Source organism: Oratosquilla oratoria, chromosome 30 (genome assembly GCF_046742065.1).
Source record: "Oratosquilla oratoria isolate Oo_2021 chromosome 30, ASM4674206v1, whole genome shotgun sequence".
Classification (NCBI taxonomy): Eukaryota; Metazoa; Arthropoda; class Malacostraca; order Stomatopoda; family Squillidae; genus Oratosquilla; species Oratosquilla oratoria.
Window position 1 is genome coordinate 13536269 of NC_134806.1, and position 14384 is coordinate 13550652.

The 14384-nt window shown below is 39.0% G+C and overlaps 1 protein-coding gene across 1 annotated transcript in view; it reads left to right on the plus strand.

The window, feature by feature from the left end:
- Positions 1-14384, plus strand: part of LOC143041022 (octopamine receptor beta-2R-like) — a 277536-nt gene that overhangs the window by 69188 nt on the left and 193964 nt on the right. Inside the window, exon 2 of the mRNA XM_076212599.1 lies at positions 1408-1471. The gene's annotated coding sequence lies outside the window, so the exon portion shown is untranslated. The remainder of the gene's footprint in view (positions 1-1407; positions 1472-14384) is intronic.

Sequence of the window (14384 nt, forward strand, 5' to 3'; positions counted from 1 at the left end):
TTTTTTTTTTTTTTAATAAAAACTTGTGGTTTGACTTTCATGGACTAATTGAAACCGGCTGCAATCTTTGATGATGTCAAACACAACTTACTATTTGCACTCATCCTGAGCAAACTAAATGACCAAATTTGGAATTGATTTGCGTCCGCTCCTGCTACCGTCACGTATAGTCTTTGCCAAAAAATGACTTGGTCAACTTTGCTCCTCATCTGTGTGTATCTTTGTGATTGTTGTGAATAATTGGTGACGTTTCCTATCCTGGGCCGCTGAGGATGTTCCGAAAGCGAGTTTCCCGCCAAAAAAAAAAAAAAAAAAAATTCTTTTCCACTTCGGAGTCGTGGTCTCGTGATAGATCGCTACTCCAATCATTGGTGACAGTTTCTTTTTTATATTCATGATCTGAATTTAGTGTACTTTTCTTTTACTTCTTCTTTATATCCTTCGTTTTCTTCCTCTTTTTTTTTCTCCGTTTCTTTCTTCATCTACCTCTTCTTTGTTTACCTTTACTTCGTTTTCTTCTTTGTTATTTCTTTCTTCTCCTTTCCCTTCTTTATTTCCTTCTTCTTCTTCTTCTTTTTTTTCTTCTTCTTTTCCTCTTCGTTTTCTTCTTTTTCTTCATCATCATCTTCTTCCTCTTCTTCTTCTTCTTCTTCTTCTTCTTCTTCTTCTTCTTCTTCTTTTTTCTTCGTTTTCTTTTTTTTCTTCATGATCATCTTCCTCCTCTTCTTATTACTATTATTATTTTTTCTTCTTCTTCGTCTTCTTCAGTTTGAAACAACTTTGCACAACTTAAAGTTACCTCACAGGTGTTTAAATAATATAGGCTTTCAGAATACATTTCCATCCTGAAGAACAAAGGAAGTTTTTTAGAAATGTTGTTTTATACGTTTATGTTCACATCCCTGTATATATATATATATATATATATATATATATATATATATATAAATATATATATATATATATATATATATATATATATATACACATATACATATTACAAAGGCGGAGCATGCCGATAGGAGACCTTTTGAATAAATGAATATTTGAAAACTATAATAATATAAATAACCAATAAAATACATAGATAAAGGTATAGGTATAGTTAGATAATAAACAAACAGGTAAATAGTAAATAATCATAAATTGACATATAACTAATAATAAATGAGAATCAAACAGACAAATGATAACCGAACAAAAACAAATAATATGAAATATATGATAATCATTACAGCATCTTGCTTAGGTGTTTATCTGATCATATATATATAGATATATGTGTGTGTGTGTGTGTATGTGCTTGTGCGTGTGTTTGTATGTGTTGATCAGGTTGCCCAATATTGTCTTTCTCAAATGATGTGGCTGTGCGACCTAAGTTTATTTCTTTTTCTTTCTCATTTCCAGGCTGAAGGATATTGTGTGATCGACACGAATATCAGATCACTGCAAGGACTGTACGTCACAGCAGGTAATGTAGAATGTTTTTTTTCTCTGTCACACACGCATACACACACACACACACACACGCACACACACACACACACATATACATATATATACACACACACACACACACACATATATATATATATGTATATACACACGTAATTCATCATACACTGTCTTATACAATTATACACACACACGCACACACACACACACACACACACACACACACACACACACACACACACACACACACACACTTAAGGATGTATACACACATATATATGTATAAACTGTATATAAACACACGTGATTGAGCCTACACTGCCATATACAACTATACACATACACATACGTACACATACACGGAAACACATACACACATACATACACACACACACACATACATACACACACACTTAACAATGTAAAAGCACTTTTATATGTATATATACATAAACACATTTGATTCAGCATACATTGTCATATAAAACAATTGCACACACATACAAGTGGACAAGTACTCTTCATAAAGTATAATCTTCCCATATGTGAGCCTTATGATATCATTGATTATTGGGACATTTTGAAAAGTTGAAAAAGATAGAAAAATACTGGTCTAGTTTCTTCTTCAAAATCACTGATTATTAACATTGAGGACTATTATAGCCTCACATCTCTATCTTCCATCAATACTCCTTTCGTGAATAGAATGCTCAGAAGACATGAAAAATATTGTGATATGTTTGTTGTGTTCATATATGTAAAAGTAAAATTGGCTATCGGGAGAGAAATGAAAGTGGGTTATGGCAACACTGTATTGTTGGCAAATCCACCGATGTCAGATCGTATCATTCAAAGAATTGTTGGAAGAATTTTTGCTCTTTATTTATTTATTTATTTTTATCTTATTATATCTGTTTGTTTGCTTTATTTATTTTATCTATTCATTTGATTAATTTGTTTATTTATCTTTTGCGTTTCTTCACCACTAACCAGCATTTCAATCACGCAGAGAGGTTGTTGTTGTTGTTGTTGTTGTTGTTGGTGGTGGTGGTGGTGGTGGTGGTGTTATGCATTATATTTTACCAGCGCTTCTATCCGGCACCAAAGCGGTGGGGTCATAGAGGACCTAACCCATAATGCGAGATACTTGAAGAGACAAACTCGGGATGAAAAGAAGGCTTAATGAGCAAGAAATGATTTAATGCTTTGATACCTCTAAATATATCAGGAAAGATATATAAACACTATACTTAACTTCAGTAGCATAGTCATTATCTGTAGAGAAAGAAAAAAAAAATAAAGAAAAAAGTATGATTCCTCTTACTACTCAGAATACGGGAAGTTTGTTCTTCGGCCGAAGTGCCCTCGGCCGAAGAGCTTGATGGCCATTGAGACTCCGAAGTTGAGGAACCTGATGACCATTTGGGCTCCTCGTCACGTCAGGATTATTCTTAACATAATCACTGCCATAACCCAGTATCAACATAAAGTGTGTATTATTTTACCCCATATATGTACACGTCGTCATCACTGTAGTCTGTTTCTAGTTGGCAGAGATTCTGAAGAGGTCAAATTTTGAGTTGACTGCTGGAGCAACAATCTAAAACAACACCTTACAAAAAAGAAAAAACAGAAATTTTGAATCCAGTGACTTGGGAGGTTCTCAAGAAGGCTTTTCAAAGGTGATAAGGAAGATAACCTTTATCTGGCTATAATCGAATATTACCACATAACCACCCTTACTGCAAGACTTTTCCCCTCTTTGATGAGATCGTTAGTCTTCAGGCTCCCTAGAGTCTTACAGAACTCGACTTTTTATTACACAGACTCTTTCCAGAAGCTCTTAAGCACTAAGAAAAAAATAAAAGAACGGTCAAGCTTATCAGGAGGATTGAAGGAGGAAGGGGAGGAGGGAAGGGGAAGGGAAATGGGCCAGGGGGGGGGGCGGTTAGGGTGTTGTTGAAGACAAATGAAGATGAAAGTAGACGGAGTAGGAACTGCTGATGGGGAAGAGGACGAATGAGTGCTCATTCTTCCTTCCTTTCCTTCCTGTCTTTACTTTCTCCCTTCCTTCCTGACCTCTTGTCCTTCCTCCCTTCCTTCCTGACCTCCTTCCTTCCTTCCTTCCTTCCTTCCTTCCTTCTTTTCTTCCTCCCTTCCTGACCTCCTTCCCAGTCCTTACTTTCCGGACCTCCTTCCCTGTCCTTCCTTCCTCCCTTCCTTCCTGACCTCTTGTTATTCCTCCCTTCCTTCCTTCCTTCCTTCTTTTCTTCCTCCCTTCTTTCCTTCCTTCCTTCCAAGTCCTTACCTCCCTGTCCTTCCTTCCTTCCTTCGCTGACCTAACTGGGATGTAGTAAAGGAAGGTTGAGATCAGGAGAGAGGTAAATGTTTATCCTTATAAGGAATAACTTACGCCCCTTCAGTCTTTGGCAGCCTTGGGATGGAAGAGGATTGGGGATGGGTGAAGGTGAGAATCCTACGCCAGGAGGCGCTGAGTAGCATCGGCCGAGGCCGTCACCTTTGCCTTATACACTTGGATTGTTCTTTTGGAGCAGGGAACAGTCACCGCTGGGTATCAAAGAGGAGTGCGGGATTCGAACCCTTAACTAAGAGAATGCGAAACCAGCACGCTTCTAGTTACGCCACTAAGGCAGGATGAGTAAGTGAAGTAACATATTTTTCCTTCTCCTCTGGAAGAATTGAACAATTCCGAACCGGAAACCTTTCTTATGAGGGTCAACTGGACTACCGAAGAAGGCGGTCAATTCCCAGAGCTTGATCCAACGTCAGACTCAGAAAAAAAAAAAGAAAAAAAAGAAAAGAAAAAAAAACACGTGTTCAAGAATATGAAACAGGATGAAAAGGCCTGACATGCCCGCTTGGATGGTTACACGTGAACGGGTCGTCTTAGGTTATCGTTCACTTCTTTCTGAAGTTTTCGTTGTTCTTTGTGAAGTCCTCTTCGGATGTTGCTACTGGATGAAAAACTAAGTTAAATCCAGAATACGAATGTTAGACACGTTGAGATGTTCTTACTAAAGTCTAGAACATTGTTACTTAAGTCGTTTCTACTCAAAATAACAAAAGCAAGTAGCATGTTAGCCTAGTTTTCCGTCACCTTAAGCAAATACTTAAACAAGCAAATAAGAGGGAGTTCCTGACGATATACCTGTGATAGCCGAGGCTGAAAAAGAAAGCTGAAAATTTTGGTACCTTTATTCCTTCTCATTTATCGACATCAGGTCACTTTCGAAGGTCCGAAATTCTAAATAGATAAAAAACCAGTTATGACCAACAGCTAACTACCATTGAAGGAACTCGTAACGCACAATTCACAGGTTAGGAAACTGGTTTCTTGAGGAATATGTTTGAGGGCTTTGAGATGACCACCAACCACTTACAAAGGATCATCGGAACATTGTCCTATCATATGTAACAACAGAAGACGCTTGTTTGACAAATTCGGTTTCCATGCATAGACGCCAACGGCTATACGTACAGCCACACAGAAAACTATCGTTAGTAGGGGGTGTCGAAACATTCACTAATGAACATAACCTTATGATACCGAAGGGTTGGTATTTCTGGGGTTCGAATTGTTCGAATTCCTTCTGAATGAATATGAATCGAATAATAGTTCCGGAGTTCATATGGATTCACTATGACATGATAATCTTATTTCCGATGGAGACTTCAACTTGTCTCAAATAGTTTCGTTGTTTTGTGTCAAAATGATTAGCGTGATTTACTAACGATAGTTTTCTGTGCAGCTGTACACTACAAACCCGAATCAGGTCCATTCACACGCCTTCCCACGTCCACTCTCCGTTCTCTATGACCGCAAAGTCCACAGTTGTTACATTTCCTCGTCCTTCTTGATTAATTAATTAGTCGCGATGTGGCTTCAGCTCTGGTTAATATTGCCCTACGTAATCAGTAAACGCTTCATATCCTTATCAAGCCAGATATGTACTTCGCCTCTCGAATCGTTTGATAATTGAAGTTAAATGATTAATCTCTCGCCTGTAGTCTAGAACGTGGCGCATTGTATAGATCGCGTTGTGATAAATAACGGAGAGGTTTTGTTTAATATCTGAGGACTTTAGCATGATTTGGACACAAGAGAACCGAGACACAGTTCTGTCCACATCTTAATTGTGTGACAATATCTTTGGAGGTCTCTCAAAAAAATAGAAATAAAATAGAATAAAATAAAACAAATATGGAACAAAATATTTGGATATGTGTCAAAAATAGATATATATATAGAACAAAATAAAATAGAATAGAAGTCTTCGAAAAGTCTTCACAAAGCTGAATTAAATCGACAGACGTTAGCCGTGATGTTATTAATAAACCATGAACTTAATCTTGGTTGAAGAGGAAAGCTAATCACCTTTACTTTATTTTTCATTCTATTTTATTTTTCATTCTATTCTATTTTTTGTAAAACTCTGGTATATCACTTCCAAATCAACCTTTTCAGGGTCATATTGTCACCAAGAACACATTTTGGAACTTTTGTTATGATCAATACGACTAGATTTTCTTCAGTTGAGAATATGACTTGGAGGAAAGTGAGCTACGTTCAATCAATATATATATATATATATATATATATATATATATATATATATATATATATATATATATATATATACATACATATATATATATATATATATATATATATATATTTACATTTATCACCCACATGCAGAAATTGAAACGAATTGCAGCCAAGGACTTGAACCTGCGCTAGCACGTGACAAGTGATAGTGACTTAACCGATTGCGCCATCAAGAAATTGTGGTTGCTAAATATAAATCTGTTCACTGGGACCCACTCAGTGTTGTACATATATATATATATATATATATATATATATATATATATATATATATATATATATATATAATATATATCCATTATCAACCACAATTCATTTTAATTCTAAGTCATCAACATCGATACATTCGAGGAGGCTTACATGCAGAAATTGAAACGTAGTACAACCAAGGACTCGAACCTGCTCTAGCACATGACAAGTGATTGTGGTTGATAAATGTAAAACTGTTCACTGGGACCCATTCAGTATTGTACATATATGTGTATATATATATATATATATTATATATATATATATATATATATATATATATATATATATATATATATATTATTTTTGTAGCGCAATCGGAAACGTACTGGTCTCACATCTTTTGAATCACGGTTTCGACTCCCGCGTTTCTCAACGATTCCCAGCAGTAATTATTACCTTCCTCAATACCCCAGTTGCGTTGGGCAAAAGTGACGACGACGGCCGCAGCTATTCAGCGCCTCCTGGCGTATGTTATTCACCATGTCCAACCCTCTTAGCTGGATGGAATCGTGTTGTGTCGTCTCGTGGCTTTGACCAGAAAAAAATATATGGTGTCCGTCACCGTGCCAGATGGCACGGAGGATCAGACCATGTATCGGACGACGAAGCAAGAAGAGACTTCTTGCTCTGGTTTTTTTGACTCTCGAAGAAAACAAAAAAAAATTGTGTCAGTTTTTACAGGGTTCTGCCGTCAAAGAACCCATCAAAGTCTTCCTTCATGTCCTGCTTCCATCCCCCCCCCTTTTTTTTAAGGTCATTTAGCTTGCCTCTCTCCTCCCCTGTCTCTCCCTGTCTCTCTCTCTTTTCTCTCTCTCTCTCTCTCTCTATCTATCGGTTTCCTCATTTACCTCTTATTTGGATCATCGTTTTTCTGTTGTTTATCAATCTGCCTCGTAAAAAGTGTCTTGTGTTATCCCTATGACAAAAGAGAGTATTCCCCGCAGTGGTAGTCTATATCTATAGTTCCGAAACCCGTCTATACTTATCTACATATATCTATATTATGGAATAAGTCATTAGTTACAATGATGTCTTTTAAATAATCAAACCCATCCTCGTATAAAGTTGGTAACAAGTTCCAATCCTTTTAAGCCAGAGATTCTTAACCTATTTCTCACGCGTTCCATATTTATGGATTACTGTTGCTCAGCCTCGAGGAGAAGACCACTTTCTTCAAAACTGTATCGCTTTACATCTAGTAACTCCCACTAGATTTCGATTAGTGGCCCCATTTGGGAGACTCTTTGGTCCATAAAGAGTCTATGGACCACACGTTCAGAACCACTGTTTTGTACCCTTTGTTGGTAAAATGGTAACAGACTGGGCTCATATGCTCAAGGTACCGAAGTCGAGTCTCTGGGACAGGTTATCTACACTTCTTATCATATAAACCACGATCATTAACGACTTAAGTATTCCACCCCAGCTGAAGAAGAGGTAAGACATCTCGAAATCTGCAGATATTGGTCCAACTGAAGAGTACTGGAAACTTCTGTTCCACGTTGAACTATGAAAAGTTAAAAATATATATATATATATGGACTTTAACCAACGTGTTCGACAACCAAATACCCCGTTCACACGTTCACACATCACTTTAAACACATGTCTGTCGAACCGCGTTCGACGAACCGTTAGACCGTCTAAATTCCCCCTCTAAGTCGAAGTGTCCGAAGTTCGAAGAAATACCCGAGTTCGATTAAACGAAATCAGCACAGGAATCTCCTGGCTCCGGAATAGACTTTCCGTTTTATCAGGACATCGAAACGAAGTTGTTGGAGGGAAAAATATATAATGACAAGAAGTCATCATGAGGAGAGACTCCGAAGTTGGTGATGTCTCATCCCAACTCGAACTAAGTTCATCAGTTCGTGTGACGTGAAAGACTTTTTTTTTTCCCGAACTGGAGCCGCCGATTTTTCTTCAAGAAGAAGAACCTTGATTCCAGAAGTCCAAATTTCATTTTCTCCCCATTGGCAGACGATGATGAGATCGTTATCATAGACATATATGTATTTCGAATGAAGAATATACTCCCACATAACTAAGGCCTTTTTTCGACGTTCAAGAAACATAATGACAACCTCATTGCGGAAGCAGCCTTAGTAACTCCAAGGCAATGAAGTCTGATAAAGATTATCATCAAGAGCCTTCGGTTACACCAGTAAAGTCTGGTGGCTGTTGGGACTTTCGATTGATGACGAAGTTGTCACAATATCCAGCAGATTGCATGATATCAAAAGCAAACTTCTCCTCTTCACGATAAATTATCTATTTGTATGACAAGTCTATCAAGAGAAATACCATATAAAGACGGAGGCTTTGTTGGTACTTGATATAGTTGTAACAAGTAAAATGTCGTATTCATAAAAGTGTCGTCCTCACATAGCGTTTCTTTGATAGAATTATTTATCTATGAATACTGCAAATAAACATTTCTTTGGTTTGTACATTCATTGAGACAGTCTTTCATACCTAGACAAAAATATCTCAAATTATATTATTCCTAATTGTTCTTATTTCTGAGGCTATCATCAACGTTATTGTCATTGATACGTCTATAATCTGTATACCCGGGTTGTTTGTTATTTTTACTACTGTTATAATCCCTATCATCAGTATTTTCGTTATTCGAATTGTTATATCTTTTATCCTTGTTTTATCACATTATTGTTGTTGGCCCTGCTTTATCAATGATGGTAATTGCCATTGACAATATCATTGTCAGTATCGTGTTCAAATCGTCATCGAGAAAGAGCATTGAAAGTCTATTAGTCACACGAGGACGTAAGATACCAACTCAATTATTTCTTTATTTGTTTTATTTATTCATTTTATTTATTTATCAATCTATTTATCTTTATATCATTATATGTACATTCGTTCTTCTTTAAAAAATTCATTATTTAATGTGTGTATGCGTGTGTGTGTGTTTGTGTGTGTATGCGTGTGTGTGCATTTGTGCGTGTGTGTTGGTGTGTGCATGTCTATGTGTACATGTGTGTGCGTGTGTACGTACATATGTACTCGTATGCATGCATGTATACACAGGCAAACATGCAAATTCCTACGTACACATGCGTGTACGCACGAGCAAATACAAGCGCTTTGAATCGTGTTTTTCTTTTTACGCAAGCTGTACATCTTCCCTTCAGTTATGATTGACAAGCACAAACTCTGATGAAGTCGTAGAACTCAGCAGAAGCGGAAAATTGGAAAGATGCCCTAGATTACTGTTGACGGGATGAAATGAGGGAATACCATGAAGCCTCCTCCCCCACCCCTCTTTTCCGAGAGAGAAAAAGCGAGAGCGAGAACCAGAGAAAGAGAGAGAGAGAGAGAAAGCGAGAGGGAAACAAAGAGAAAGACAGAGAGAGTGAGAGGAGAGGAAAAGATATAGAGAGAGTGAGAGAAGGAGAGGAAGAGAGAGAGAAAGAGACAGAGAGAGAGAGAACGAGTGAGAGAGAGAGAGAGAGAGAGAGAGAGAGAGAGAGAGAGAGAGAGAGAGAGAGAGAGAGAGAGAGAGAGAGGTCTCCAATGAGGAGATGAGACTAAATAGTATAGGAGATCTTTTGGATAAGAACAAGAGGAGGAGACGAGAAGGCGAGCACAAAAGGCCAAGCTGGAATGAGGAGACACAGAGAAAAGTGTCTAGTGCCACCTGCCGACTGAAAATATCAATATACATATGAGAAAACAACATTTCAAAAATATATAATTTTCTGAGATAAGCAAATTGTGACATTTCGTCAATAGAGCAATAAAAGTTATTTCACCCGATCACTGGTTATTTTTAGTCTTTCTAAAGATGAAAAGATGAAAAAAGGAGAGAATTTTTTTTATTTGTTCCTAATTTGTTGATAGTGAATAAGGGCCGAGGGACGAACACCCTGCAAAACAGGGACTGGCGCAGCCGGTGGCTCGTATATATTAAATGAAAATGTAAATGAACAACCGCACGGATTCGGAAGCTTTTTTCTCTTTCTCTCTTTCTGCATCTTTATTGTGTTTTATCAATCTCTTTTACTTTTACTTTCATTCCTTTCTCGTTCTCTTCTTTCCCACTCCTCTCTCCTCTTGCTCTCCCTTTCTGTTTCTAACTCTTCGTCTGCATTCTTCCTGTCCCTTTATTTCATACACTCACACACACAAGCACACACACACACACACACACACACACACACACACACACACACACACACACACACACACACACACACACACACACACACACACACACACACACACATATATATATATATATATATATATATATATATATATATATATATATATATATATATATATATGCATACACCAAAGGCCTTTTTCCTTTTATAAGAGGTGGCAAAATCAAACCACACAGCTACGAGTACTCCGTACACACGAAAATTCATTTCACGCTTTCCTATCTGAGCACCTTGTTGATGAAGAGTTATCTCCGTCCCTAAACACACTATATAGGACAAAAGCAAAGCAGCAAGATATAGATTTCCCACAGTATGGTCTATCAACCAGAGTTGGTTTTCAACCCCTCATTAGTCTCCTCATCCACTCATCCACTTTACGGAAATGATGAGGCCAACATCCCTTCGGGACCCTTCATCCTTTCATCCAATCACAATCTCTATTTACTCATATCCTTTGCACTCTCTCTTCCATGCTCGACAGACATTGCTTATGAATCCAAGACCCTCTTCACATCATCCATCCATCTCATTCATGGTCTTCCTCTCAAATTGCCTCCATGAGCTTCGTCGTTCCACATTTTTTATGTGTGTCTTTCTTCATTCATTCTTTCTATATACAGACAACCTCACCACTCTTTGATCTGCCCTATCCGGCAGATCTCATTACACAACACGATCCTTATTTCACTTCAACATTTCTCATTTTATCTATCCTTGGAACGCTATCGTATTTCTCAAACACAGCAGCTCAAAAAACATTCAGACACTTCCTCTGTATCTCTTATATTCCAGTCCTCTCCTTCGTGGCCGCAATTACTCTTTCATAAAACTTTCACTTTGTGTTCAAACCCAAATGCATGTTTCTCTTAATTTTTTTCTCCTCCGCACTGACATTAACTTGCTTAAGAAACTCCATGGGAGAATGAAGACTTCATCAGTACGATTCTTTGCGTGTTACAGTTTTATCGTGTACTTGATAAAGTTAGAAGAAGCAAAACGCTGTAATAATAAATATTCCGTTCTCACTTGTCACCAATTACCATATACATATATTTACTTGTTTGTTTTACCCTGTAGCTCACGTTCGCTTTTATACCTCCATTCACTGCCACATGTGATCCCAAATACTTAAAGCTCTCAACTTCCTTCACCCTCTCACCTTCCACGCTAACATTCAACCTACTTTTTCCCGCATTTACTCTCAGCTTTCTTCTCTTACTTCTTTCTTTACTTGTTTCTTTTACCCTGTAGTTCACGTTCGCTTTCATACCTCCATTCACTGCCACATATGACCCCAAATACTTAAAGCTCTCAACTTCCTTCAGCCTCTCACCTTTCATGCATTTACTCTCAGCTTTCTTCTCTTACACACCCTTCCAATCTCTTACCAACGGCTTCAGTCTCTCTGCCTAATCAGCTACAGGGACTCTATATGCACCCCTAAGAACCAGCGTCACGCAGCATTCTTTTTATGATCTGTAACTCTACTCAGAACACTTATGCTGGTTACTTCTAACATCTACTGCAACCTCTCCCTTAACTTATCACTTCTGTGTCTCGACCTCTTCGGTGTGTTGTTATCCCCAAGGATAGAAACGTTGGTCATTGTTGAATAGATATTAGACATTTTCTTTATCACTCCTCTCACTTTTTACCCTCCTCTTTTTCTCTCTCCCTTTCCTCTCTCTCTCTCTCTCTCTCTCTCTCTCTCTCTCTCTCTCTCTCTCTCTCTCTCTCTCTCTCTCTCTCTCTCTCTCTCTCTCTCTCTCTCTCTCTCTGTCTGTCTCCCTCTCCATCTCTCTCTTTCTCTCTCTCCACCTTTCTCTCTCCATCTGTCTATCTCTCTCTTTCCACCTTTCTCCCTCTATCTATCTCTCTATCCCTCTCACTCTCTTCTCTCCTCTCTCTCTCTCTCTCTCTTCTCTCCTCTCTCTCTCTCTCTCTCTCTCTCTCTCTCTCTCTCTCTCTCTCTCTCTCTCTCTCTCTCTCTCTCTCATGATATGAGGATAAAGGGATCTATCACCAGTTGTCAGCCTTACGTATAGGGAAAACTCAAAGTCGAGTTTAACCCCTTGTTGGATGGTATCTCAACATATGAGTGTGGTAGTACGTGGTCGTAGTTGAGCGGTGTTCGGAGGCTTTTGAATAAAATGCAGCGGAGCCGTGTAGCTCTGTCTCTCTGTGGTCTTTCGCTGTTTATTTGGTGACAGGAGGTGTTTATATACATGGCTCGTGGCTAGGTTGCCGACGAGATAATATTTATTTACAAGATGCAGTTTTAGCAAATATTAGAGATCAGGATAGGTTTTAACTACCTTATACTTTGCATATACATATATACAATGACATACAGTTGTCCGAGGCTGGACAGGATAGACATATCTCGTAGGAAAAAACAATTTGTATCAAATGGTAATTGCTTGGCTTGGTGGCAATCCTTTGGGTTGGTGAGGCGTTGATATTTGGCCACCAGCTGCGGGTGAGGTGTCCTCCTGGACAATAGCGACCTGACCCGGAGTGACCAGGTGCGTGAAGACGTCAGGTCGACTACCAGGCTACTGATGTATGCACCGAAAGCATATGTGCAGTGCTGATAGTATAAGCAGAGGTGGTAGATGAATGTCTAGGAGATTTTGGTGGTAGATTACGTCTTCTAGGAGGTCTAGATGCTAACACCCTATTCATTGACCGAAAGCCAGCCCTTCGGGGGACTCACCTCCTAATAGAGGTAAAGGCGTTGTTAGAATTTGATAACGAGTGGCGCGGAGCCGAAGCCCTCCGATGTCCATTCAGGAAGACCATCATATACAGGTTTCTTTCTGAGCGGTGGTCTCTGCCACCTGCTACAACAACTCCCAAAGGAGCACAGGGCGCTCGCTGCATTCAGAGCTGAATAAAATCGTTTGGCGAGAGCCAGGAGAGAAAGCAGTCCTTTTGTGTGATAAATGTTTGACCACTTAGCTACTGTGTGGTTCTCCCAACTGAATGAAATCGTCTTGCGATGTTAACTGAGATGGGCACACCCTCCAGCAGTACAGTAGAACGTCTTTCATTAGAATTTATTAAATCAGTAGAAGTTAGCCAGGATAAAGTTTGTAAAGGTCGTCATGACTGCGGAAAAAGGGGGGAGGGGAGGGTCTCCCTGAAGGACCATGACCGTGACTGATCCCACAGCCGTCTGGCATCGGTGCCAGGTCCGGCTTTGGCGACAGAGTCAACTCCTCCTTGATCTCTCCCCTCACTGTTTACAAAATACCCATCCCGTGACTAGGCAGGTTGGTATTTGCATCAATCAGCTAATTCACCGCGCTTTTTCTCCCTCTTCTTTGCTCTTCTGGTGTCAGACTTTCTGTGACGTCACTTCCGTGGCTTCAGCATCCACGTTGCACTTCACCGATAGCTCCACGGTGACCTGAGACCCTTACTGGCTTATGTAGCTCAAGAGTTCCTTGCCCGTTCTTGTCCTCAACGCCGCCGCAGCCGTCAATTACCTCGTCGCCTAACAAGATCGTTAAATCCGATCTAGTGGAGGTAAGGAGAAAGGATAAAAAAAGGGGTTAACTTGCCTTTGTCTCTTCCCCCCTGACCTCTTGATATTTCTACTCTCCTCTTCATCCTCCTTTTCCTCTCCTTTTTTTTATATATATATTTGTATCTGCTCTTCCTCCTCTTTACTTTTTTCCACATTCCTTTTTCCTTTTTTTCCTAATCCTTTTGTTCATTCTCCTCCTCTTCTTCCTTTTCTCTCTTCTATTTTTCTTCCTATTCTTCCCATCCTTCCTTTTTCTGTGCCCTTTTTCAGTCTTTCATCTTACCACCTAGTTGTGTTATCACGACTTTTGAACCCAATGGCGCAA